We start from the raw sequence: 25,304 nt of genomic DNA on the forward strand, positions 1-25,304 counted from the left end.
ATGTTCACAAATCTTTTATTTAAATTAACTTTTTTCATTTGGTAAATCTGACATTTACAAAAAACAGTATATTACTGTTTTTTCCTTTACTTAACGGCAACAAATTGTAGAAAAACACTTTTCTTTGCTGGCAACCATTAATTTACGGCAACAAACTGTAGAAAAACAGTTATTTACTGGCAGCAGGGGTGCCAGTAAATAACTGTTTTTCTACATTTTGTTTCCTGTAAATTATTTACAGTTTATTACTGTTAAATTATGTTTTAACGCTGTTTTCTCTTCATCTTAAATCTTTAACCCTTTAAACTCCACAACAAAATCCTCAGTTTTAAATGAACACTTATAATGTGTGCACACTACAGAGTGTTTGAGTAACACTGAATTAGTGAAGTTAATGAGATAATTCTGTGATTAATTGATGATTGAGCATTAGTGATGAACAAATGCTATTAACAAACAGAATTACTAAAGGAAAGAGAAACACAAGAACTACAAATGTCTTCAGCCACAGCCTTAGATGAAAACAGCTTCACTAGATTCACATTACTAACTAGACTGACTTTATTTCTGCCAGATGTCTACAGAGGATCTTATTGAGAGTTAAATAGGTTTAGGTGTCTTTTTTTCACTACCATGATGGAGATAAGTGTTTACTTTAGTTGGGCTCTTGAACGTGACTTTTCAACAGCTAAGGCCTTTTTTTTTACATGCTGTAACAATTCATCTTTGGAACTTGTTGTAGCAAAAAAAAAAAAAAGTGAAAGGACAAAAAAAAAACTGGTATTGTTGTTTATAGATTGACAAGAAGAAACACTACTACTTCTGATTCAATCCTGTGTCCCTTCTCTTATTGAATATTGATACTACAACAAAATAAGAAACATTGAGCAATAAGTTATGAAAGAAAATTTCACTCATAAAAAAAACTTTTGCTGAAATTTAGACAGAAACATCAAGAATCAGCGTATGAATCACAACAATGGTCACAATCCACAAAATAAATAAACAGATAAGTTCTGAACATCACAAAACATGCTACTAAAACTACTAAAACATGCATTGCATCATGAACCTTTTGATTGTCACCATTGTTGAGATTCATATGCTGATTGCTGTCTCTCTTTGAGTGTTGTGGACACTGTTGCCCAATTTTTTTTAAACTAAAACTGTCATTAAATCCATATGTTCTGGCTATCACATTACTGTTCAATCTTATAAAATAGAAGCAAAAAAAATGGTAATTCACTCATATATCTTTTTTGATTACTACAGCAACACTTTAAATCAGTCTAGTAGACCATACCTGACAGAAACAACCATAATCACTTGACCAACAAAATTAACATTGCTGTAATAGATGTATCATAAAGATACAAATATAGCAATGAAACAAAATTTAAAGCACAAAAGTCAAGGGTCAGGAGCCCAACTAAAGCAAACACTGATCTCCACAACGGTGACGCTAAACAAAGCTAACATTATCATCTAAATCTCTGTAATTCTCAATAAGATCTTTTGAAAGTCAGTCTGGTTAGTAATGAGTGAAGTTGGCAAAGCTGTTTGTTGATTGTTTAAATCTTCAGTTGATTTCATCTAAGGCTGTGGCTGAAGTCAGTTGTATTTCATGTGTTAGTCTTGTTTCTCTTTTCTTCAGTGATTTTGCTCGTTAACAGCAGCTGTTGATCAGTGTCTGAATTCACTCATTAGTTTTCTGTCAGGTGGACTATATTAGTAAACTCATGTAGGGAATAGTGAATGAGGGTGTAGGGTGTGATTTGAAACACAGCCGCTGAGTGTCGACTTTGAACGTTGTTAAATTACGATATATAGTAGCAGGCTACCTTCTCAAAAATGATGAATATTACCCAGAATGCACCGTTTTAATGAAAAACAGTATGTTACTGTCAAAATTTGGCCATTTTTTTACAGCAATTTTTAACAGTGTACCTTCTCGAAATGATGAATATTACCCATAATGCACTGTTTTAATGAAAAACAGTATGTTACTGTCGAAATTTGGCCGTTTTTTTACAGTGATTTTTAACAGTGTACTCATGACCACCTCACATATCTCTAAATTGCACAATAATCTTTAGTGCACTGTGTTTTTGTCAACTTTTAGAACACAAATTAAAAATCACAAAAAAACTAAGTTCAGTTTTATGTTCATATATGAACAAGAAACTATTCTGTGTTAAATTGAGAGGGTGAAGTAACATTTCAATATAGATTATCTTCATATTTTACAGCCACATCCTTTAAATTTTCCCCATACCACATTCAACCTTTAAATCTTAGACAGGCTACTTATTCAGCTCAGAACATGACAAGTGACAAAGGTGAATTATTATAAATGAATCTGGTTGGCGAAACACATTTTAGACATGTTAATATTATTGAGGAACACCATTATGTCATCATGTAACACTCTTTAAATGTGAAGCATATCTGTTGTGTAAGGTTTCATCAGCAAGATAATTTTTTCTTTCTTTCTTTCTTTCATTCATTCTTTCTTTCTTTCTTATTAATATTTGTTTTATTATTATTATGATTATTATTATAATCATCATCATCATCATCATTATTATTATTATTATTATTATATTGTCTCGATTTTGAGAATAAAAACAATCAGGTTTCTGGGCTTAATACCGCTTAATACGCAAGTTGCGTAACACAATGCAAAGCACTGAAATCTGTTACGCGCAAGATCAGAAGTCGTGCGGAAAAAACGTTACAAACATTCAAGCGTAAGTGGCGGAACTTAGTGTAGAGCAGCACGAATATCTGAGGTAAGACAACAAAACAAATAATAATAATTAAAAAAAAAAAATATATATATATATATTTATGTGTGTGTGTGTGGAAAATAATACATTTCATGTTAACTACTAAATATTGTTATAGTATAACATTATTTTCTCCTTGTTTAGGAACCACATACACCCATCCATTTGCTGTTTATAAAGGGACATGCCTCGGATGCAGAGTCTCTTTTAGAAATAATGATGGAAGTGGAGGAGGAGGTCTGTGAAGCAGACGATGTGAACACAGCTCTACACTTCATCTTAAACACTGAATATGCTTCAAAGTTGAGAGACACCCTGGCATTCATTGAAAACTTTTTAATGTATCATATTGCCAAAACCAATATGCCACCAACAATGACCAATTTTTTTTTTGTAATTAGGTTAATGTATATGTATATACATGCATGATATTTATTGTTGTTTATTTATGTGTTTGTTTGTTTGTTTGTAATACATATTAATGTATTAAACAGTTTATGGACAATCTGTCTTTATAGTGAAATTGGATTAGTAATGTATAATAATAATAACAACAACAATAATAATACTAATGTTATTGCTATCTAGAAAAAGGTTAAAAAAGAAACCAATGAGGGTTATTAATGCACCTTTAAGTGAAGGTTCCAATTAGAACCTTTTCAAAATGTTTCAAAAATGAACCTTTAAGGTTCCCCCACTGTTGCAATCTCCAGGAACCTCAAAAGGTAAATTTTTTAACCTTTTCTTCTAAGAGTGAAGGAAAATATGTAGGGTGAATTAATTTATTATAGAGCATGCACTTGTATATCCAGTGGTTTACGAGGACTCTCATAGACGTAATGGTTGACATTGAGTTAATCATATTTTCTATCGCTAGCCCTAATCCATGCCTAAACATAACTCTCACAGAAAACTGCAGGCAATTTTTGAATTTCGAAAAACACCATTTGGTTTATGAGGACACAAAAGTTTTTTTTTTTTTTTTTTTTTTTACCAGCCACCAGATGGCGCGCTGTTTTCTACGAAGCTTTGACTCTTTTCCAGAAACGGTCAGGGGATTTTTGAATCACCAAATGAAAAGCTTTTCAGCAGGACAACCACAGGTTAGGGCTGGGCGATATATCGAACGATATGATCATGCGCATCTAATCAGTAAAGCTGCTTCCGTGATCACCGCTAAAATCGCCATCACCTGCTTATAATTGGAGTGGCATTTAATAGACAGCAGAGGTGGGACTTTCAAGTCACAAGCAAGTCTTTAAGTCATATCCAAGTCCTCAAAGGGTTAAAGTTAATAAGATAATTAAGTGACTAATTAAATGATGATTGTACATTAGTGATGAACTTCTGCTGTTAACAATCAACATCACTGAAGTAAAGCGAAACACAAGAACTACAACTGAATTTAGCCACAGCCTTCAACTGAAAAAAGAAAAAAAAAACACTATGCCACCATAATTGTGGTCAGGGTTTGCTTTAGGTAGTGTCTTGACCCTTTTACTAATTCGAAGCAATTTGATTCAAAACAATTTCAATATTGTTTTCGCAACAAACATTTATGCATTGCTGAATCAAACCTTGTAGTAACAGATGATCTTATGCTTTTTCTGCTTATAACTCATGTTGACTTGGACATCGTGAGATAGTCTTCTTTGGATTGTTGACTGACATTCAGCTTTTACCAGAGTTGGGACTTTAAAGTCACAAGCAATTCTTCAAGTCATATCACAAGTTCTCAAAGGGTTAAAGTTAATGAGATAATTAAGTGATTAAGTGATGATTGTGCATTAATGATGAAAACCTGCTGTTCTTGAGAATTACAGAGGATCAGATGTTGATGTTTTATTGGTTAAAGTGATGCAACCATAATGGAGATCAGTGTTTGCTTTAGTGGGACTCTTGACCCTTGACTGTCACGTTAGATCTCTTTATGTAGCATTGCATGAGGTGCTGTAAAGCAGAGAGAAGACATTAATCAGTATGAGATTGGTGGTCAGATTACAATCAAATTAGCATTAGCTCTATTTAAGTTTGGCATAATCAACCCAGTAAAACTACACTATGGAAAAAAAGTTAAGTGAATTTTAAATCTACTAAGTGCATACAAAATTTGAAAAACTATACTTTGTAGACACACACAGAGATCAAGAACCAGCATATGACTCTCAACAGTGGTGACAATCAACAAAATGTTGCATGCTGGGTAAAACCTTAGTAAAAACTCCCGTCATGCACTGCAGTATGAAAAATTGTCACCACTGTTGAGGATCGTGTGATAAGTGTGGTTGTCTAAAAACCTGAACCGATTGGCTCCTTTTGTGTCTTTCAACATTGAAGCATTGTGATTTTTTTTTTTTACTTCAGTTCAGTAATAGCTGAGTGTCAGTCTACTATCCAAAGATAAACACAATTTCATGATGATCAGTCATCATGAGTTATAAGCAGAAAAAGCATAAAATCATCTGTTACTGCAAGGTTCAACTCAGCAATGCATACATGTTTGATGCGAAAACAATATTGCAATTGTTTTGAATCAAATTGGTTTGAATTAGTAAAAGGGTCAAGACACTACTTAAAGCAAACCTTGACCACAATTATGGTGGCATAGTGTTTTTTTTTCTTTTACTTTTTTTTTTCATTTGAAGGCTGTGGCTAAATTCAGTTGTAGTTCTTGTGTTTCTCTTTACTTCAGTGATGTTGATTGTTAACAGCAGATGTTCATCACTAATGCACAATCATCATTTAATTAGTCACTTAATTATCTCTTTAGCTTTAACCCTTTGAGGACTTGAATATGACTTGAAGACTTGCTTGTGACTTGAAAGTCCCACCTCTGATAGACAGAGCCGTAGATCGCTGACAAGCCACGCCATATCGCGTTCATTATCGAAGGCGATTCATCTGCGATAATGAACGCGATATGGCGTGGCTTGTCAGCGATCTACGGCTCTGTCTATTCAATGCCACTCCAATTATAAGCAGGTGATGGAGATTTTAGCGGTGATCACGGAAGCAGCTTTACTGATTAGATGCGCATGATCATATCGTTCGATATATCGCCCAGCCCTACCACAGGTAATACAACAATCATTTAGATTTTTCTGAAGATTCAACTTTTATGTGAACAAAACCTGATGAACACTACTTAGCGTTTAATCAAACTCGTGTTAAAACACAACACTGAAGCAGTCTTGAAGTTCATGCACTCAAAAAAGTCACCTAGCCACTTGTTTGATTTGCAAAATACAAATATGTCCGATTAATAAGAATATATTGAGTTTACATCTGTTAAATGATTCATTCTTGTTATTTGTAACTAAATTAAGAAACAATCAAATGAATTAGATCAGCACTTGTTGATTCAATGAGACTGAGGCGCTTCATGTCAACAACTCTCTCTGGTGAGTCACTGCGCATGCTCAGCACTGCGGCGGGAAGTTCGTGAACACGTCATCACGCAGTGGTTTGAACTGCTGCGGCTAATCCTTGATATTACACTCATTATTGCATACTCTTTTATAATGTACTACAACACTGAGGTGCAAATAATTGCCACCATTTGCAATAAGTAATATAAATAGCAGAAAATCCTGCTATTTTAACATAGTATAAATAGAATCTATAGCCATTTGCTCTAAGTGTAAATAGCCACTGCCTTTCTTATTTTAATCTTTCTTTTGCTTTGGTTCTTTTTTATCAATTTTTTTACTATAAATTCGGACATTTTTTTTTTGCTTTGGCAATTCTGCATGTGAAACATTTAAGCCAATAAAGTAGTTTTAAGTTCAGTTGACTAAATACAGTATATTTTCAGTGTCTGCATCCCATTTTATGCAAGGTGCCTCCAAAAAAACCAAACTGATGACAGTGATCTTTTTTTTTTTTATTTCAAAGAACAAAACAGAAAATATAATTGTATATACAAATATAGATTAAGACTATAGACATGACACAAGAAAAAAAAAATCTGAAATTCACCTCCATCACTGATAAAACGATAAGCCAAGCAGTAGCCTTCAAATTCTTTGAATGAATCAAACCCACACAGGACTCTCCTCCCGCGGCTCCTCACACACAGGTGGACAGTCTTTAAATATCTCACTGCACCGGAGGCACTGGATCAGAGAACATGACGCCCGTAACTCTGGTTGTTTTGTTCAGACAATGCACTCCAGTTCACGACACCTAATTTACATAAAAGAACAAACAATACTAAAGCAATATTAAATCATTTTGAAGAAAGGCAGATGAGCCATACAAGGAAAATATTTTAAATGTATTTTTAAATATATTATAGCATGGTGTTAGAAATAGCTTTTGCTTTGTCTGTAAACTACCTAAGAGATTTAATTTATAACCAGCATTAACATCAACTAAATTAATACATTTTCTCAATTCAAAATTTAGGTTGGCTTGGCTTGAGAAAGCATGGCTTGAAAGTTTGAAGTTTTTTTTCAATTTGAAAATTTTACAGTTGAGGGCTATACAGTTTATCAGAGAAAGATAAACAGATAATTACAGTACTCTAACCACATGAAGTGGGCTCTCTTCTCTGAATTTCTTCTCACTGACAATGTCCCCAAAAAGTCATATTAAGACATATGAAGGTCAATTTAAGAGGTTACCCTTTACAATAAGGTGTCATTGGTAATCACTAGTTAATGTATTATTTAACATGAACTAACAATGAACAATACATGTGTTATAGTATCTATTAATCTTTGATAATGTTAATGAAAAAGATTACAAATATGATATATTTTTTTGCAATGCATGCAACCATCAACCCTTACGAAAGGAAAATATATTTACCAATATATTTCTTAAAATATATTGTGATATATAGTAATATATTATTTTCCCTTTTTATTTTCTAATATATTATATATTTGAATACATTGAATAATATATTGATGATACATATATCATATAATATATTGCAAAATATACAAATGATTGCCGCTTTCAATATATTGCAATATATTGGAAAAAATAAATATTAAATCCCATATATAAGAATATATGCCTAATATATTACATGATATTTTCCAATATACTGCAATATATTTTTGTTTCATAAGGGATTGGCATTACTAACATTAATAAAGTATTTCTGCTCTATTTTAAGACATCTTTAATGGTTCATTTTAGGCGAAATAAGACTTTGAAAGACAAGCATTCGAATACTATATCATAAAACATGTCATACGTGTTTGAAATCGCACACATGTGCAATGACACTCTCTATGATTATGACCAAAGCATTCTTACAATTAAAAGCAATTTAAATGCAAATTTTTAAGAAAACAAAAGTAATATCTCATATCCACCATACCTTACGAACATCCGGAAGTGAATGAACCTGGATATGCGCATTAATGACAGTCAGTACGGCGCGTACGGCGCACAATCGTATTTACGGTAAATACATATACGTTACTGCGCATGCGCGGTATACACACGTCACGTACATACGTGACGTACATACATGACGTCGCTGCGCTACAGTCTGCAGCGAGGAGTACTTGGATATTAAGGGTAAGTACCTGTTTGCAATTAGTACCGTGGAATTTTAGACATGAGTTATCTGACACTGTGGCGATGTTTCTAAGCAGACTTATTTCACCAGACTAGAAGCACATGTGTTAGGTTAAATACTGTTTCTTCATCGATAAAAGTTTCACCTTAACATTAGTATATCCACTTGCTACGCTTGTATTAACTACATAAAGGCGGGCGTACACGGTGCGATTTTTGCTGTCGTACGAGTTCGCATGCGATTTTTTTCAATCGTGTGGAAATCGCGTATGCTCGTATGGTCACGGCTCGTATCATTTGCGATGAATTACGAGCCGAGCAGAGTGGCTTACGAGCACTTCCCGACCTCCCGATCATTTTTAAACATGTCTAAAAAGTTTGTGAGCTATCGGTTTGAATTCGTGCCATTTGTGCGGTTGAACGAGCCGATTTGTTGATTTATCTGAAGTTGACCAATCACGAACTAGGAAAACCACAGAAGAAGAAAGACGAAGACGGCAGCGCCACGGCGAATGTGGACTATTGACCAGGAGGATAAACTCGCTGAAGTCTGACAGGAACAGCGAGCGCAGTATGATGTATCTAGCAACGTGTACCATGCTTTTTAGTTCTCTCTCTCTCGCTCGCTCTCTCACACACGCATATGTAGTTTACAGGGACTCTCCATAGACGTAACCGGTATTCTATACTGTATATCCCCATACACTACCTCTATCCATCACGGAAAATGCATGTTTAAAATTTCTATTAACTACCGTATAGTATTTTTTAAAGCCATTCGGTTTACGAGGGCACAGGAATTGTCCTCACAAACCATGTTTACATTGTTATACCTATTTCAGATATTTATAAACCATATACAAGAACACTATGGAGGTAAATCAGTAGCTAAACTCGAGAGGTTGAAGATCTGAATGTGAGAACTTGTCATATTAATATTTGTATTTGTAAGTTAAAATTTACACTCAAAGCTCTGATGTGAAAAGCTGAATCTTTCAATTTGCACACACAGACAATGATCAAAACACCCGTGTTTTGAATTGGAAGTTGTAGATTAATAGTCACAAATGGGTAGAATGACATTCACACAAAGAAAATGACATACACACATGTTTACGACATATTTACTTTTGCACTTTACTTCAGTTTCGCTGCACAACGTCAAGTCGGCACTTACAACCTCTCAGATCTGGAAGTACAAGTTCAAATCCTAGCGCTCTGACTTTTGTTACTCTTTTTGCGGTATTCTTGTTGCAAAACTCACTTGTGTACTTGTATATGCAGATGTGAGAGAGCAGTAGAGTTGTGACGTTCGCGAACGAACCGATTCTTTTGAACGGCTCATAAACATGAACGATGGGAGCCGAGTCGCGGCTGGAGGGGAGCCGTTCTTTCTGTCGTTCTTTTTTCCTATGCGTGTTTCACACAGATGCACACAAATGAGCTCCTCCGCGAGACAGAACAGTTATAGGGGGAGGGGCGCACCCAGCGCAGGCCAACCCTTTATAGCGTTATGTTATTAGTTATTAGTTGTGCATGTTCATTGCAGCCCACTTTGTTATTGTTCATTGACTTGAAGGGGCTGATGTCCTATTTGCAAAGTTTACAGTAGTAATAGTATGTAGTAGGGCTGGGCGATATATCGAACGATATGATCATGCGCATCTAATCAGTAAAACTGCTTCCGTGATCACCGCTAAAATCTCCATCACCTGCTTATAATTGGAGTGGCATTTAATAGACAGAGCCGTAGATCGCTGACAAGCCACGCCATATCGCGTTCATTATCGCAGATGAATCGCCTTCGATAATGAACGCGATATGGCGTGGCTTGTCAGCGATCTACGGCTCTGTCTTTTAGAGGTGGGACTTTCAAGTCACAAGCAAGTCTTCAAGTCATATTCAAGTCCTCAAAGGGTTAAAGCTAAAGAGATAATTAAGTGACTAATTAAATGATGATTGTGCATTAGTGATGAACATCTGCTGTTAACAATCAACATCACTGAAGTAAAGAGAAACACAAGAACTACAACTGAATTTAGCCACAGCCTTCAACTGAAAAAAAAAACCCTATGCCACCATAATTGTGGTCAAGGTTTGCTTTAAGTAGTGTCTTGACCCTTTTACTAATTCAAACCAATTTGATTCAAAACAATTGCAATATTGTTTTCGCAACAAACATGTATGCATTGCTGAGTCGAACCTTGCAATAACAGATGTCCTTATGCTTTTTCTGCTTATAACTCATGATGACTGAACATCATGAAATTGTGTTTATCTTTGGATAGTAGACTGACACTCAGCTATTACTGAACTGAAGTAAAAAAAAATCACAATGCTTCAATGTTGAAAGACACAAAAGGAGACAATTAGTTCAGGTTTTTAGACAACCACACTTATCACACGATCCTCAACAGTGGTGACAATTTTTCATACTGCAGTGCATGACGGCATGACATGCATGAGTTTTTACTAAGGTTTTACCCAGCATGCAACATTTTGTTGATTGTCACCACTGTTGAGAGTCATATGCTGGTTCTTGATGTCTGTGTGTGTCTACAAAGTATAGTTATTCAAATTTTGTATGCACTTAGTAGATTTAAACTTCACTTAATTTCCATAGTGTACCTTTAGTGGGTAGATTATGCCAAACTTACGTAGAGTTGATGTTAATTTGATTGTAATCTGACCACCTATCACATACAGAATAATTTCTTCTCTCTGCTTTACAGCACCTCAGGCAATGCTACATGAAGAGATCTAACACGACAGTCAAGGGTCAAGAGCCCCACTAAAGTAAACGCTGATCTCCATTATGGTTGCATCACTTAAACCAATAAAACATCAACATCTGATCCTCTGTAATTCTCAAGAACAGCAGGTGTTCATCATTAATGCACAATCATCACTTAATCACTTAATTATCTCATTAACTTTAACCCTTTGAGGACTTGGGATATGACTTGAAGACTTGCTTGTGACTTGAAAGTCCCAACTCTGGTAAAAGCTGAATGTCAGTCAGCAATCCAAAGAAGACTATCTCACGATGTCCTAGTCAACATGAGTTATAAGCAGAAAAAGCATAAGATCATCTGTTACTACAAAGGTTTGATTCAGCAATGCATATATGTTTGTTGCGAAAACAATATTGAAATTGTTTTGAATCAAATTGCTTTGAATTTGTAAAAGGGTCAAGACACTACCTAAAGCAAACCCTGACCACAATTATGGTGGCATAGTGTTTTTTTTTTTTTTTTTTTCAGTTGAAGGCTGTGGCTAAATTCAGTTGTAGTTCTTGTGTTTCTCTTTACTTCAGTGATATTGATTGTTAACAGCAGATGTTCATCACTAATGCATAATCATCATTTAATTAGTCACTTAATTATCTCATTAACTTTAACCCTTTGAGGACTTGGATATGACTTGAAGACTTGCTTGTGACTTGAAAGTCCCACCTCTGCTGTCTATTAAATGCCACTCCAATTATGTGATGGCGATTTTAGTGGTGATCACGGAAGCAGCTTTACTGATTAGATTAGATACGCACGATCATATCGTTCGATATATCGCCCAGCCCTAGTATGTAGTATGTAGGCATTTCCATTTTATTTATTCTAATTTTATCTACTTTAAATATTTTTTGTTTTCTATCAAAATGTTCTTGTGTGATAACAATGTTCTTGTGTGAAAGTGTTTGTAGCAAAAGCTGTTTTGCACAGAAATTCATTGCAGCCGGCTTTGTTTTTGATGTTTATTTGAGTAGGTATTGTATGAATAACATAAGTCAACGTAGCTTTACACACACACACACACTTTGTACTAAAGGTAAATCCAAAATAGTGATGTCACTGTCTAAGCAGAGGGATTTGTGCAACCCTATGGAATATAGTCCACACATGACAAACGAGGTAATAATCAATATTTCAGAATAATTCAAACTCAGATATTGGTGTGTGATATCTGAGTTTTAATTATTTGACTACAAATCTCACCTCATTTTTCCTCCCAGTAATTATTTCCAGGATAAACTGAGATGCCCCCAAGCTGGCTTCTTAAAACTGACTAAATATTTAAAAAGAGCCAAAAGAGCCGTTCTTTTGAACGGCTCTTTGAAAGGAACGGATCGCGAAGATCCGGATCCCCTCAAAGAGCCATAAATCCCATCACTAGAGCAGAGCTGTGGGCGGGGCTTTGGTGCGAATGAAGACATTTTATTGGTCGATGCCCGACCAATGAACAACGCCAATTGTTTTCACTGAATATCCTTAGCTTTGACAGGATTTTAAGACACTGCATTCATTTTGCCATTCAGGTATTATCTAGTAGACAAATAATGCAACATATTTTATATGTATATCCCACTGCATATTACAGAGTAAACTCGCTGTACCAGAGCATGCTTTGATCTCACCGCCACGCGGTCACGTGGTTCATGGAGCTATCAATAGTACTAAACAAAACATTTTGTTAATATGCTTGAAATGTATTAATTGGGACAGACAGCAGTTTTGTTATATTTGCGATTTCTAGTCATTTGTAACACATAAAGTGCATTGATTATGCATGGATTACTACATTGACTAATGACTATGCGTTACAATAGCATTTTATACTGGAAAATGGAACAGCATTATGTTCTCATACTCCTCCTTGGCAGTTAAATGTGACTAAACAATTAAGAGTAGCATTTAACCAATAAAATAACTGTACTACATGTTAACTCAGTCCTGTTTAGTTAATTTGAAGAGATCATGGTACTAAATAATATGCGCAATAATTATGATCCATGAATGACCATTTGAAATATAACATTTTCTAATATGGTTATTTATACTACAATAACTGTAGTATTTAGGTTTAAATTCCAGTGCAAAGAGGCACGTTTTAAATTAGAGGCATATTCATATGCAATTCCATTGCTTAAACACTAGATGGACTTGTTGATGTTTAATAAATACATGTATTTAGCTCTACTAGTTGCTCAAAGCAGTATTTCTGGTCATAAGTGCTTATTTTTTAGGTTTTGCTGTTTAATGTACATTTAGACATTTGTAATAAACCTAGATAGGGAATTTAATGTTGTGGCTAGAGGAATCTACTCTACAGACCAAGCAACACCACAGGGGTAGAAACAGTAATATTTATTACATATAGAATTCATGCAGTTACCAAACATGTCAGACTGGGTCAGGTTCTGGAAGTCCTAAGTACTAATGTTAAACAAATCTGGGCGAACAACACCACCATAGAAGCTGCTACACAGAGAACCACAATAAATAAACCAAAGCTATGAAACACATATCACCCCCGCAGGACACGGCACAAGTTCACACAAAACGTAACCTTCACGCCAAAGACGCCATCAGACTGCCACATAAGAATTCAGTTCATCATAACCCTCCCACCCCATCATGAAATGGCTATACTGCTAGATTTAAAAATCACACACACACGCACACACACACACACTCACACAAAGAGTTAAAAACTTAGCTCTCCCGGGATACAAGACCCTCCCCCAGGGTCTAGGCTTTGGCGCTGGTTGGTAGAGGGGAACAAGCAGTCACCAGTCCAGCGCTCGCGGGGCCCCGACTGTAGCGAAAACGGAGCACCCCTGGTCTGAGAAGCCGCGCCGCCCAACGCACTCCTATACCCAGCCTTATCTACAGGTTAGCCCGCTAAACTATCTTCACCGCCGGCAGCCCTAAACAGCATGCGAACGGCACCCAACCTTGAGTGCAGCTCGGCGTTTAGCAAAAACACTGCTTCCCAGCCCTCTCACACTTTGCTGTGCTTCTCTATTTATCATTCTCTCTCCTTCACGCTCATCAATGGTCAGGTGCAACAATTATTTAACTCAACCCCAACAATTATTTAACTCAACCCCCTCTTCCCTCAAATCCCTCCCCCCCACACACAACAATCATAATGCATCTTTACCACGTCACTTCATTACACTCCCCCCACCCATAAAGCAGACTCGTCCTCGAGTCAAATTCAAAACATCTCATAGTCCCGGGACCACACCGGTGCCCTTCTTGCTCGTCCTAGACGCAAGTCCTTGGATAACATTGCACCTTGTTGGACCTCCCCAGTCATTGGAACTTGGCTAGTCATGGATTGTTTCATATGCCCCGTGTGTGAAGATCCTTGACCACCCTGGTCCTGTGTGGTTGGAGCCTGCCGTTCCCTTTGCCCTTGTGATCCCACTGAGGCAGCACTGCTTCCTGGCACACCACTTGCTTCACTCGTAGGTGTGACTGGAGGCCCCTCAGATCTGGCCCCTGGCACTGCCACCTCGCTCTCTCGACCTACCGTAGAATCTGAAGTCTGCAGCCAGGTCTCCTTAGGTGGGACACCAACCATCCGTGGGCTCTCTGCAGCCTCTTGGCTGGTAACCTCTGTCACAGAAGCAAGACATGGTTTAAGTCGGTTGAAGTGCACCACTATTTCTATTCCCCCCTCAACTGGCACAAGTCTGTACAGAACTTCAGTTATCCTCTCCTTGACTTTATAAGGCCCCTTAAACCTTCGTTGTAATTTTGGACAGAGCCCCCTTTTCCTCACTTTCCCCTGAACCCAGACCAATTCTCCTTCAGAATAAAATTGGAAATGTGCTCTGAAGTCATAGTCTCCCTTTTGCTTCACCGCCGCTCTTAACTGATGGCCCTTTACCGCCTCTACCACTGTAGACAATGTCTCCAACAGTCTAGCCACATACTCTGACGTGGAAGAGAATATTTCCCCCCCACCCACATTAAGCATAACGTCGACAGGAAGGATGATCTTTCTCCCAAAAACCACTTTGTAGGGTGTAAACCCAGTACTGGAGTGAACGCTGCTTCTATAGGCCATCATCACATATGGCAACAGGATGTCCCAGTTAGCTTGGTTATCGTCTACAAACAGAGACAACATAGAGGCCAGTGTTCTGTTAAACCTTTCAACCATCCCATCCGATTGAGGATGATACGGTGACGTCCTGGTCTTATAAATGTTCAGCAACTGGCACACTTCTTTAAATAACCTGGATTCAAAATTTCGGCCCTGATCAGTATGGATTATCCTGGGGGCTCCAAAGCGGCACACCCACTGTTCAACCAGCAATTTAGCCACCGTGTCCGCTTCCTGATTAGGAAGAGGGAATGCCTCCGTCCATTTGGAAAAGTAATCGCCAATAACTACAATATATTTGTTTTCTTTGGGGGTTTCGGGAAGAGGTCCCAAAATATCCACCGCCACCCGCTCATAGGGCCTCGAGGTTACCACCGATTGGAGTGGGGCCCGCCATTGTTTCCCTACAGCTTTCCTGGACCCACAATCCACACACTCCCGACACCATCGCTTCACATCCCCAAACCAGCCCAGCCAATAGAACCGGTCTTTCACTTTTGCTTGTAATTTCTGTATTCCCAAGTGTCCACCCGTAACATCATTATGCAACTGTCTCAAGATGTCTGACACCATTACAGTGGGAATAACCACCTGGACCTGGTTTGCGGCATCAGAGTTTAATGGAGGAAACCTCACCAACCGTGAGCCCTGCATTTGTAACTGTGACCATACTGGTGCATACTTTTGTAGATCATCCGGTGGCTGCAACCCAGTCCCTCCCTCTTTTTTTTTTGAACAATGATCTTTTTTAACTCTGCATCTTCCCATTGCGCCCGAGCTAGCTCATCCCCTTCCCTCTCTGGGGTTACATTAGGAGGCACTTTTTGTACTGCAGCTATTACATGCGCCCCTTGTGTCAGTGGGGCTGGCTCCAAGGGCACTGGAGTTGACAGGTAAGCAGGCAGCCTAGAAAGGGCGTCAGCATTAGCATGCCCTCGTCCAGGGCGATGAACAATTTTATACTGGAAACTTGCTAACTGCTCCACCCATCTGGCTAACTGTCCCTCTAAGCCCTGGAAATTATGCAGCCACCTCAAGGAATTATGGTCAGTTCGCAGAACAAATTCCTTACCCAAAAGATAATGTTTAAAATGCTTGATGAACGTGACCATGCTTAACAGCTCTTTCTTAGTTGTGGCATATTTTCTTTCCTGCTTAGTAAGGGCTCTGCTGGCATATGCTATAACATGTTCAAACCCCCCTTCTTCTTGTGACAATACAGCCCCAATACCAGCATCGCTAGCATCCGTATCTACAATGAATGTTTTAGAGGGGTCAGGGTATACAAGAACAGGAGCTGACATTAAACTCACTTTGAGCTGTTCAAAAGTCGTTTGACATGCCTCTGTCCATTTAAAACGCCTGCCTTTCTCAGTGAGCTGGTGCAGCGGGCGGGCTATCTCAGCAAACCCCTTCACAAACCTCCGATAGTACGAGGCTAAACCCACAAAACTCCTGACCTCTGTTTGATTTTTGGGCACCGGCCACTGGCGCACAGCCTCTACTTTGGCGGGATCTGCTTTCACCCCCTTTGATGATATGATGTGTCCTAAATACTGCACCTGAGTGGCAAACAAGTTACACTTAGTGGGCTTGACTTTGAGGTTAGCCTGGCGTAGTTTTATCAAGACTTCATCCAGACGGCCCAAATGTTCCTGAAAGGTCCGTCCAAATATAATAATATCATCCAAGTACACCAGACAGGTAGTCCACTGAAGATCTGCCAGCACCAGATCCATCAGTCACTGAAATGTACTTGAACTATTGCAAAGACCAAAACTAAGGACATTGAATTCAAACAGACCCTGACGAGTGATAAACGCAGTCTTATATTTATCCACAGGATCCAACTCCACCTGCCAGTAACCACTGGCTAAATCAAGAGTTGAGAACCAACAAGCTTTATTCAGACTGTCAAGGGCATCATCAATCCGTGGCAACGGATACGCATCCTTCCGGGTTACATCGTTTAATTTACGATAATCCACACAAAAACGGAGGCCGCCATCACGCTTTCGTACCAAAACTACCGGAGCTGCCCAGGGACTATGAGAAGGCTGAATTATGTTGTTTGCCAACATTTGCTTTACATGGTCCGCTACCTCATGTTGCAAGTGGAGGGGAACGCGACGGGGTGGCAACTTCACAGGCTTTGCATCCCCTGTATCGATCTGGTGCATTGTCAGGTGTGTTCTCCCCAAATCCCCCTCCCCCTCACTAAACACAGACATATTTCTTTGTAACAACTCACGAATATCTCTTAAATCAGATGGAGTAAAATTCTTCTGATGCAACCCAAAATGAGCAATAAGCTTGTCAACAGACCATGGCTCATTTGGGCCATCCTCATCCTCACCCATGTCCACAGGTTCAGCCTTACAGCCCACCTCAATGTCGGTATGCAAAGTTCCCAACCTCATACCCCCCTTTAATGTGAGGGCATCTTTCGTTACATTAATCACTCGTACCGGCAGTCTACCCCCCTCCACCCTACAGACCACCCGAGCTATCATTACATCACATTGATTTGATAATGTGTCTGATGGTTCCAACATACCCTCACAACAGGCCACGAAGGAATTATCCACCTTTCCAGCAATGATTGCCTCACTACGTGGGGGAATTACAGTATCTTCCAGGACAATCACGGTCCGAGGTGTATCAATATCTGCCGGAACAATCAGGGGAAGCCTTTTACCCATAATTTGACACTCCTTTTTACCAAAATCCACAACGACACCATATTTACTCAAAAAGTCAAAACCCAAAAGAATATCCTGGGATGGCACATCAGCTACCAAAAACTCAGTGATTAATGCCAATGAATCAAACTGGCAGACTGTTTGCCATTTTCCCAAAATCCCCATCAACCCTCCATTAGCTGCCGACACCTCACCATGATGTCCAGACAGTTCTGTTCCCCCTTTAGTTATTTCAAGCCAACATTGTTTTGGTATAACTGATAATGTTGCCCCACTATCTACCAAGAGAAGGGAGTCTGACTCACCTATTTTGCCTCCGATGTATCCAGAGCCACCCTGGTTGCTTGCAGAGGCCGCATATGTACCAACACGCCAGGGGGCAGGCAGTGGGCCTACAGTACCTGCCCCCTGTAGTTTCCCTGCGAGTATGGGCAGTCTCGTTTTATATGTCTGGTACACCCACACTCCCAGCAACCACCCCCCGCCCCTTTTGCTCGATCTACGGCCCCTTGTGAACCATTACTCCTGGGCTCTCGTACAGGTTCCCTGAAAAATTGAGAAGTAGAAGGGTTTACCATAGACTGTTGAATGTTACTCACTGTTGTACGAAGAGATTTGACTTCCTGCCTCAATTCCTCCACCATTCCTAACATCATTTGCATTTGTTCTTCACTTTTAGTTTTCTCTACTACTCCCCTTACTTTTGCATCAGGCATTAGATGGGTTTGCTCCATATTCCTAAGAAGCTCTAATTCTGAAGCAAGATCAATTGCATCTTCTAGGGTATCAGGTTTTGCTCTGCGCAGGCTAATACGGAAGTCACCGGTTGCGAAATGTGTAAGAAATTGATCTCTTGCCAACATATCACGAGTGCAATCATCAGCTGTGGGGTAAGCTTTAGTGGCGAGACGCCGTAAGGCATTTCCGAATTCCCTTACGGTCTCATTGTGCATACGCAGGCGGGCATTAAATGTAGCCCTACTCCAATCGCTACTATCACAGGGCTCGAAACATCTAGCCATAGCAGCTTTTAGCAGCGCATAATCTCCTTTAGCCTCAGCGGACAAACCACTATAAATATCTCTTGCACGCCCAGAGAGTAGAAGAGACATAAATTTAAGTTTCAAGGGTTCATCCCAATTATTTACATCAGCCGCCAAATCAAATTGTTCTGACCAATCAGACCACTCCCGGCCTACACCAGTGAATGTTTCAGGCATAAATACTGGCCGTGCAGTAGCTCTTAAGGTTCCCATCTCCCTTACTAGGCCCCCACCTTCAGGCCCAACATTATCCTCCCCCTGTAGCATTTTTGCAACACTGTCTAGGTTTTATAAGGTTTATAAGGTATATAGAAAAATCCTAATACTGTACACGAGTCATGTTTTTCCCTTACAAAAGTTAAACATGCTTCTATTAGCCTATATAAAAGTAAAATACTTTTTTTTTTCTTTTTTGTACTTTTGTATTTATTTTTAAATAAATAGATTTGTAAAATAATTTTACATTTTTGGTTACCACAGTTAACCAATAGTAACCATTTTCTCTGGATTTATAGTTAAATATTAAAATGTTAATTTTCGTAAGGGTTGTGTTGTTGTCTGTCGTAGCTCCCCCTAAACCTATTTAAAAAATCGGATTTTTTTCAGCTAAATTACTACTGTAACATTACAACAGATAATAATGATGTCCTTTATATAGTATTTTGAGTGATGACTGATGAGCAACGTGCTGCTGCTTGATTAAATAAAAAAAAAAAAAAAAGACAAAAAAGCATCTTTATAGATGAAACTGACCTGAAACCCTGAACAGTATAGTTCTGCTTCTCTGCTCCAGCAGTGCGCTTCCATAGTCTCTCTCTCTCTCTCTCTCTCTCTCTCTCTCTGATTACTCTGAGTCTGATCCAAACCGTTTGGCGGAGAGCGCGCGAGTCACAACTAACACTTCATGACTTATTAGAGATTTAAGTGAGAAAGTGACGTGACATTCAGCCAAGTATGGTGACCCATACTCAGAATTTGTGCTCTGCATTTAACCCATCCGAAATGCACACACACACAGAGCAGTGAACACACACACACTGTGAGCATACACCCGGAGCAGTGGGCAGCCATTTATGCTGCGGCGCCCGGGGAGCAGTTGGGGGTTCGATGCCTTGCTCAAGGGCACCTGAGTCGTGGTATTGAAGGTGGAGAGAGAACTGTACATGCACTCCCCCCACCCACAATTCCTGCCGGCCCGGGACTCGAACTCACAACCTTTCGATTGGGAGTCCGACTCTCTAACCATTAGGCCACGACTCCCCCTAAATTGAATTATCAAATGGCGGGTTCGCAAATGATCGCTTTAGTACATTCGGCAGGCAATTATAAAATAATGATATTAAATAGTGGGGCAAAATCGGCTGCCAGGACTCCGGGAATTGTCCCGGTTCTCCCTGTGTCCAGTCCGCGCCTGATTTCCACAGACACGCAGAATGTGCAAGTCATATATTGCACTTTTGGGGCTTATATTCACAGACACTAGTCCATGTCATGTTTTGATTCAAGTGTACTGACCTACTTTTGATTTAGTCATCCAAAATGTGGGATATTCCGTCTGTGTTAGGCATTTCGTTTTTATGACTGGATTCTACGAACCAGACTGCATTTCCGCATCCCGGAAATTATTATGGAGGTATGTCTCAGAATAGTCAGTGCAATTTGGGAAATAAATCAGTTAAATCTGTATGTGGATGTGTGTAAATATTCAAATGTAATCCCCTTTGTAATCGTAAAAAATTTCATAAGTAACTGTAATTTAATTACTCATTTTTTCTTAGTAACTGTAACTAATTACAGTTACAATAATTTTGTAATTAAATTACATAACGCCGTTACATGTAACTAGTTACTCCCCAACACTGGTTATGAGAGAGGGAGAGCAGTTATATTAGGCGCGTTCAACTTGAAGCAGCGCTGCACAGAAGGATCACCTGTATGATATCAAAGTAGGCTACCGCGAGAGCGATTCGAATGCATTGTGCTCTCTTATCGCTCTCGCGGTACTTTAACGCATACAGTGGTCCTTCTGTGTGTGCAGCGGAGCTTCAAGCTAAAGCGTCTATCAACTTCGTGCGATTGCTTCTGGAATTCGCGGGTTGTAAAATCATGTCGTATATCATCTCGTCCGTACGATTTTCAGATAAACTCACTCGTGCCGTGTGCGTGGAAATACGATCTTCCGACCATCCGAATTCGCACCGTGTACGCCCGCCTTAACCTACGTTAAAACTAAACTCTACATTACCCCAACAATGGGAGGGGAAAATGGGATATAAAGTGAATGCAGAGTCGAACACCCCTTTTTCTGTAAGTTAATGTAGCAAACGTTAGCGTACTGTGCACGTCTCATCACTCTTTTCAGATATCGTTTATGGGGCTTTTTTCAGTATTAAGTTTAATGTGCCAAAGGGGAGACCGTTGTTGTTATTAGCTAAATAAACGTTCGATAATTAGACATTTCTGTCTTTTCAAACATAGTTTCAAATTTCCACATAATGCTACCCAGCTTATTGAATACATTATGCAAAAAATGTCAAGTAAATTCTATGATGCACATGCAGTCTTAGCATACACATTAGGGTAAATCTGTTGCAGTTTTTCAGGTTAACTCTTATACATTTCTTTTTCACAGCAGAAATGTTTCTTACAAAAAATATAAAAAAAAAGAAAAGAAATGGGCTACATCAAAATATAAATCTGTCCCCAATGATATTCTGCTGTGAACCTCACCTTTATTACATGGTTAGTAGTTTTTCTTAACATTCACATACAGTAATGTATATCTAACTATCCTTGATTAACGAACTTTCCTTTTCTTTCTCTTTTAGTGACATATATGTGGCAGTGCAGGCACTGTATTGCAAAGGAGAGTTGAAGGTACAAATTACTATTATCATTATAAACTAAACCATTGTTTTGAACCAGCAATTATTATGTTTGTGTATATTTAAATTTTCCATGCACATTTAAGACATGAGCAGGACTGAAAACTCACGTCAGCTGTTATACTTTTAATAAAAAAAGAGTAGCTGTATTTAGATGTATATCATGTATTAACTCTCATTGTTGATAGAAAATTTGTTAAAACAGCTTTTTGTATTTTCTTCCTTGTGTCATGAGTATGAGAGTTAACAAATGTTTTTTTTTTTTTTTTTTTTTACAGTGGAGTTCTTGTGAATTCCTACTGTACCATGTTCTTCGCTGAGCTTGACGTGTTCTCAACATGATAGGTGGAGATCTTCAGTAAGAATCACACCGATCATGGTTGCCATCTCCAAGGTTTGTATTGATAAATGGCTTTCATAGTTATACTCATCGCAGGTGGAAAGACCAATGTAGCTTGGCATTTTTTTCCTTAACAGTACTCCTAAGCTGTGCCACCACTGAAGTTTGAGTTAATTTTGTCCCCACCCCACAGGATGACACTATACATACCAGAATGGCCTGTGTGATCAAGTCTCAGTGCGCCTACTTAAATGAAGATCCTGAAAAACTAGTGAAGGCATATTTGGTGAGTTGATGAGAAAATGCAATTTTAAAAAGCCATATATTCTATACTTGGGCCGTGTTTCTTCCTATTTGCCACAACAACATGTGACTTGATAGAACACAACTTTGTAAAATAACTGAGCTGGACAAGGTGTTTATTTATAGGAAACTGATGGTACATTACGACAAACTACTTATGTGAATTGATGAACTAACCCAATTTTTTTCATATTGGTTAAGCTCTTTGGGGGCCTAATTTGCAAAACTGTGTAAACCCATACTAAAGATTTAAATTAATATTTTTTTTAATAAACGGGATCAGAAAACTGTACATGCATGCTTTTGTTTTATTGCTGTGCATTATGTTTTAGCCACCATATTAATTTTAAATATGGTGGCCAACTAAAATGATATAATATAATGCACTGCAAAAAAACTCCAGCACCCACTGTGACCTGAGCAATTAACACAAAGTATAATTATCACCTTTCTGACAGTTTCAAGTTTAAAAAACTGAGAAATTCTAACTTTGTAAATGTAGAATTCAAAGCAGAGCTCTCGTATTGAATTGAAGTTTGTTACAGATGTACATTATATATTGGCCAGTGAGTGTGTAAGTGTGCAATTCTTGCAATAAATATTTGAGCTAATTTTTGTTTGTAATCTTTCATGTATTTCGTCCCACAGGATTCAGACAGAGTCACAAAGTACCATGGAGCAAACTGAAGGGAGTGTGTGTCATACTGAAGGAGGGAGCACTGCATGACGGTGACCCACAGGACACTGGTTTCCTAATTGAAGGTGTGGAAGTCCTCAGTGACTTGAGTAGCATTGTGCAGGCTTGTGCTCTGTTATTTGGGCTGATATATTGTTTGAACCTGAGCTACTCACCAGAGCTCAGATGCACTTTTGAAGACATGCAGAAGATCCTTCTAAATCTAAATGGACAGAGGTTGTCATCCAAGGCACAGCTCAACAACAAACTTTTGGAGATAATGACCTTGAAAAAGACAGAAAAGTTAAACAAAATGCACTTGGAGTTCCTTATGTATATGGACAACTTTTTTTGCCACCGTTCCTCCAAACAAGCAACTGGAGCAATTGAGCTTGAATAGGACTGGTGTACTTCAGGAAGATGCACATTTGTAGTTCGATAGAAACTCTTTTTAGACCACTGTTATTCATGGCACAGTTACTTTAAACAGGGTGCTGGAGAAAGTGAGTAGAAGCAGTTGTAACACATTTACAAATATTTTCTGGGAGTGATTTTCTTATTTTCAGATGTAATGCAACATGGTAATTTAGAATTATGAAAATAAAAAAAATTAATTCATATTTAAATTAGAATGTCTTATTTTATTTTTTTTCTGTGTCAGGCCAAGGTTTACTTTTCCCCAGGTGCCATAGCATAAATGGCTGCCCACTGCTCCGGGTGTGTGTGTGTGTGTGTGTGTGTGTGTGTGTGTTCATGCTGTTTGTGTCACTTTGGATGGGTTAAAAACATAGCATGAATTCTGAGAATGGGTCACCATACCTGGCTGTATGTCATGTCACTTTACAAATTCCCAAAAAAGGTGGTGTTGAAATGGCATAGTTAAGAAGTAAAAAAAAAAAACGTAAAGAAAGGGCGTTAAAGTCCTACAAGTGTTGTTTGGGGATCTGTTTTTGTTAAGAGCCTTTTAAAATCCTGTTGGCTAAATGTTTCCTATACATTTTTTTTTTTGTAGATTACTGAATGTTTGGTATTGTCTTGCTTCTTAGTGCTGTCTTCTAAAACAAATCTAATTGAAACAACAAGATAGATTTTCATTAAACTACCAAAACAAGACATGAACTAGTTGATGTAACAAGGCAGAATTTTGTTGAATTGAAGTGGTTTACTGACATGGAATGAATAAGAGTAAATTTGATTAGACTAACACAATACAAACATTTTGATTCAATTAGTTGCAAAGAAGTTACATTGACATATCCCAAACATGTTTAATCTACAATTGTATTTTGTGTTCATATAACACATTCAAAGCAGTCCAAGTTTACTTGATTTGATTAGATGCATAATGGGTGCTACGATTAAATCACGTTCATTCAACAAATAATTTTTTGAGTGTGAGATAATTATAATGAGATCACTGATGTAAGAAGAACAGAATAAAACAAGACAAGAAACTTATAAATCTAAATAGCTTATCTATAAAATGACAAAAGTGCATCTGTCATACTAATATCATAATAATAAGGTTAACAGTGAAAGAGTATTAATTTATCAACAGTGGATCAGACCACTGTATCAATGTAGGCAACATCATCTGATTTCAATTTACTTTGGTTCCATTTTTCCACAATAAATGTGCCTCATAAACACACTGTATAAGCAACCAAAAAATCCTAACGTAAATTGAGAGCCCAACCATCCTCAAATGTCTAAATTTTTCACAAAAAGACACCAAATATGAAAAAAAAAGTAATTATGGGTAAATTTGGTAAATACTGTATACATATATACTGTATACTGTATATATATATATACTGTATACTGTATATATATATATACTCTCCTGAACAAAATCCTAAGACCAGGGGATGCATTGCAAGTTTTACACATTTCGCACTAGTGGATCATAACCGGGTTGTAAGTGCTGCTTCAAAATGCCAAAAGAAGAAACAGGAGCAAGAGACAAAAAATTGAGAGAAGGCAATTTATTGAAAACTGCATTTAAACTCAAACAGGCTGTTCATCAGATATATATATATATATATATATATATATATATATATATATATATATATATATATATATATATATATATATGTATATATATATATCACCAAGTCAGACTGATTAGAAA

General features: G+C 38.0%; 1 long non-coding RNA gene across 1 annotated transcript; it reads left to right on the plus strand.

The window, feature by feature from the left end:
* Positions 1 to 21,491: 21,491 nt before the first annotated feature.
* LOC132160364 (uncharacterized) lies at positions 21,492 to 23,747 on the plus strand. The gene is made up of 3 exons (XR_009437986.1): positions 21,492 to 21,708; positions 21,795 to 21,843; positions 23,143 to 23,747. It is a non-coding gene; the product is annotated as an uncharacterized LOC132160364 (long non-coding RNA).
* Positions 23,748 to 25,304: the final 1,557 nt, after the last annotated feature.

This window comes from Carassius carassius, chromosome 16 (genome assembly GCF_963082965.1).
Source record: "Carassius carassius chromosome 16, fCarCar2.1, whole genome shotgun sequence".
Classification (NCBI taxonomy): Eukaryota; Metazoa; Chordata; class Actinopteri; order Cypriniformes; family Cyprinidae; genus Carassius; species Carassius carassius.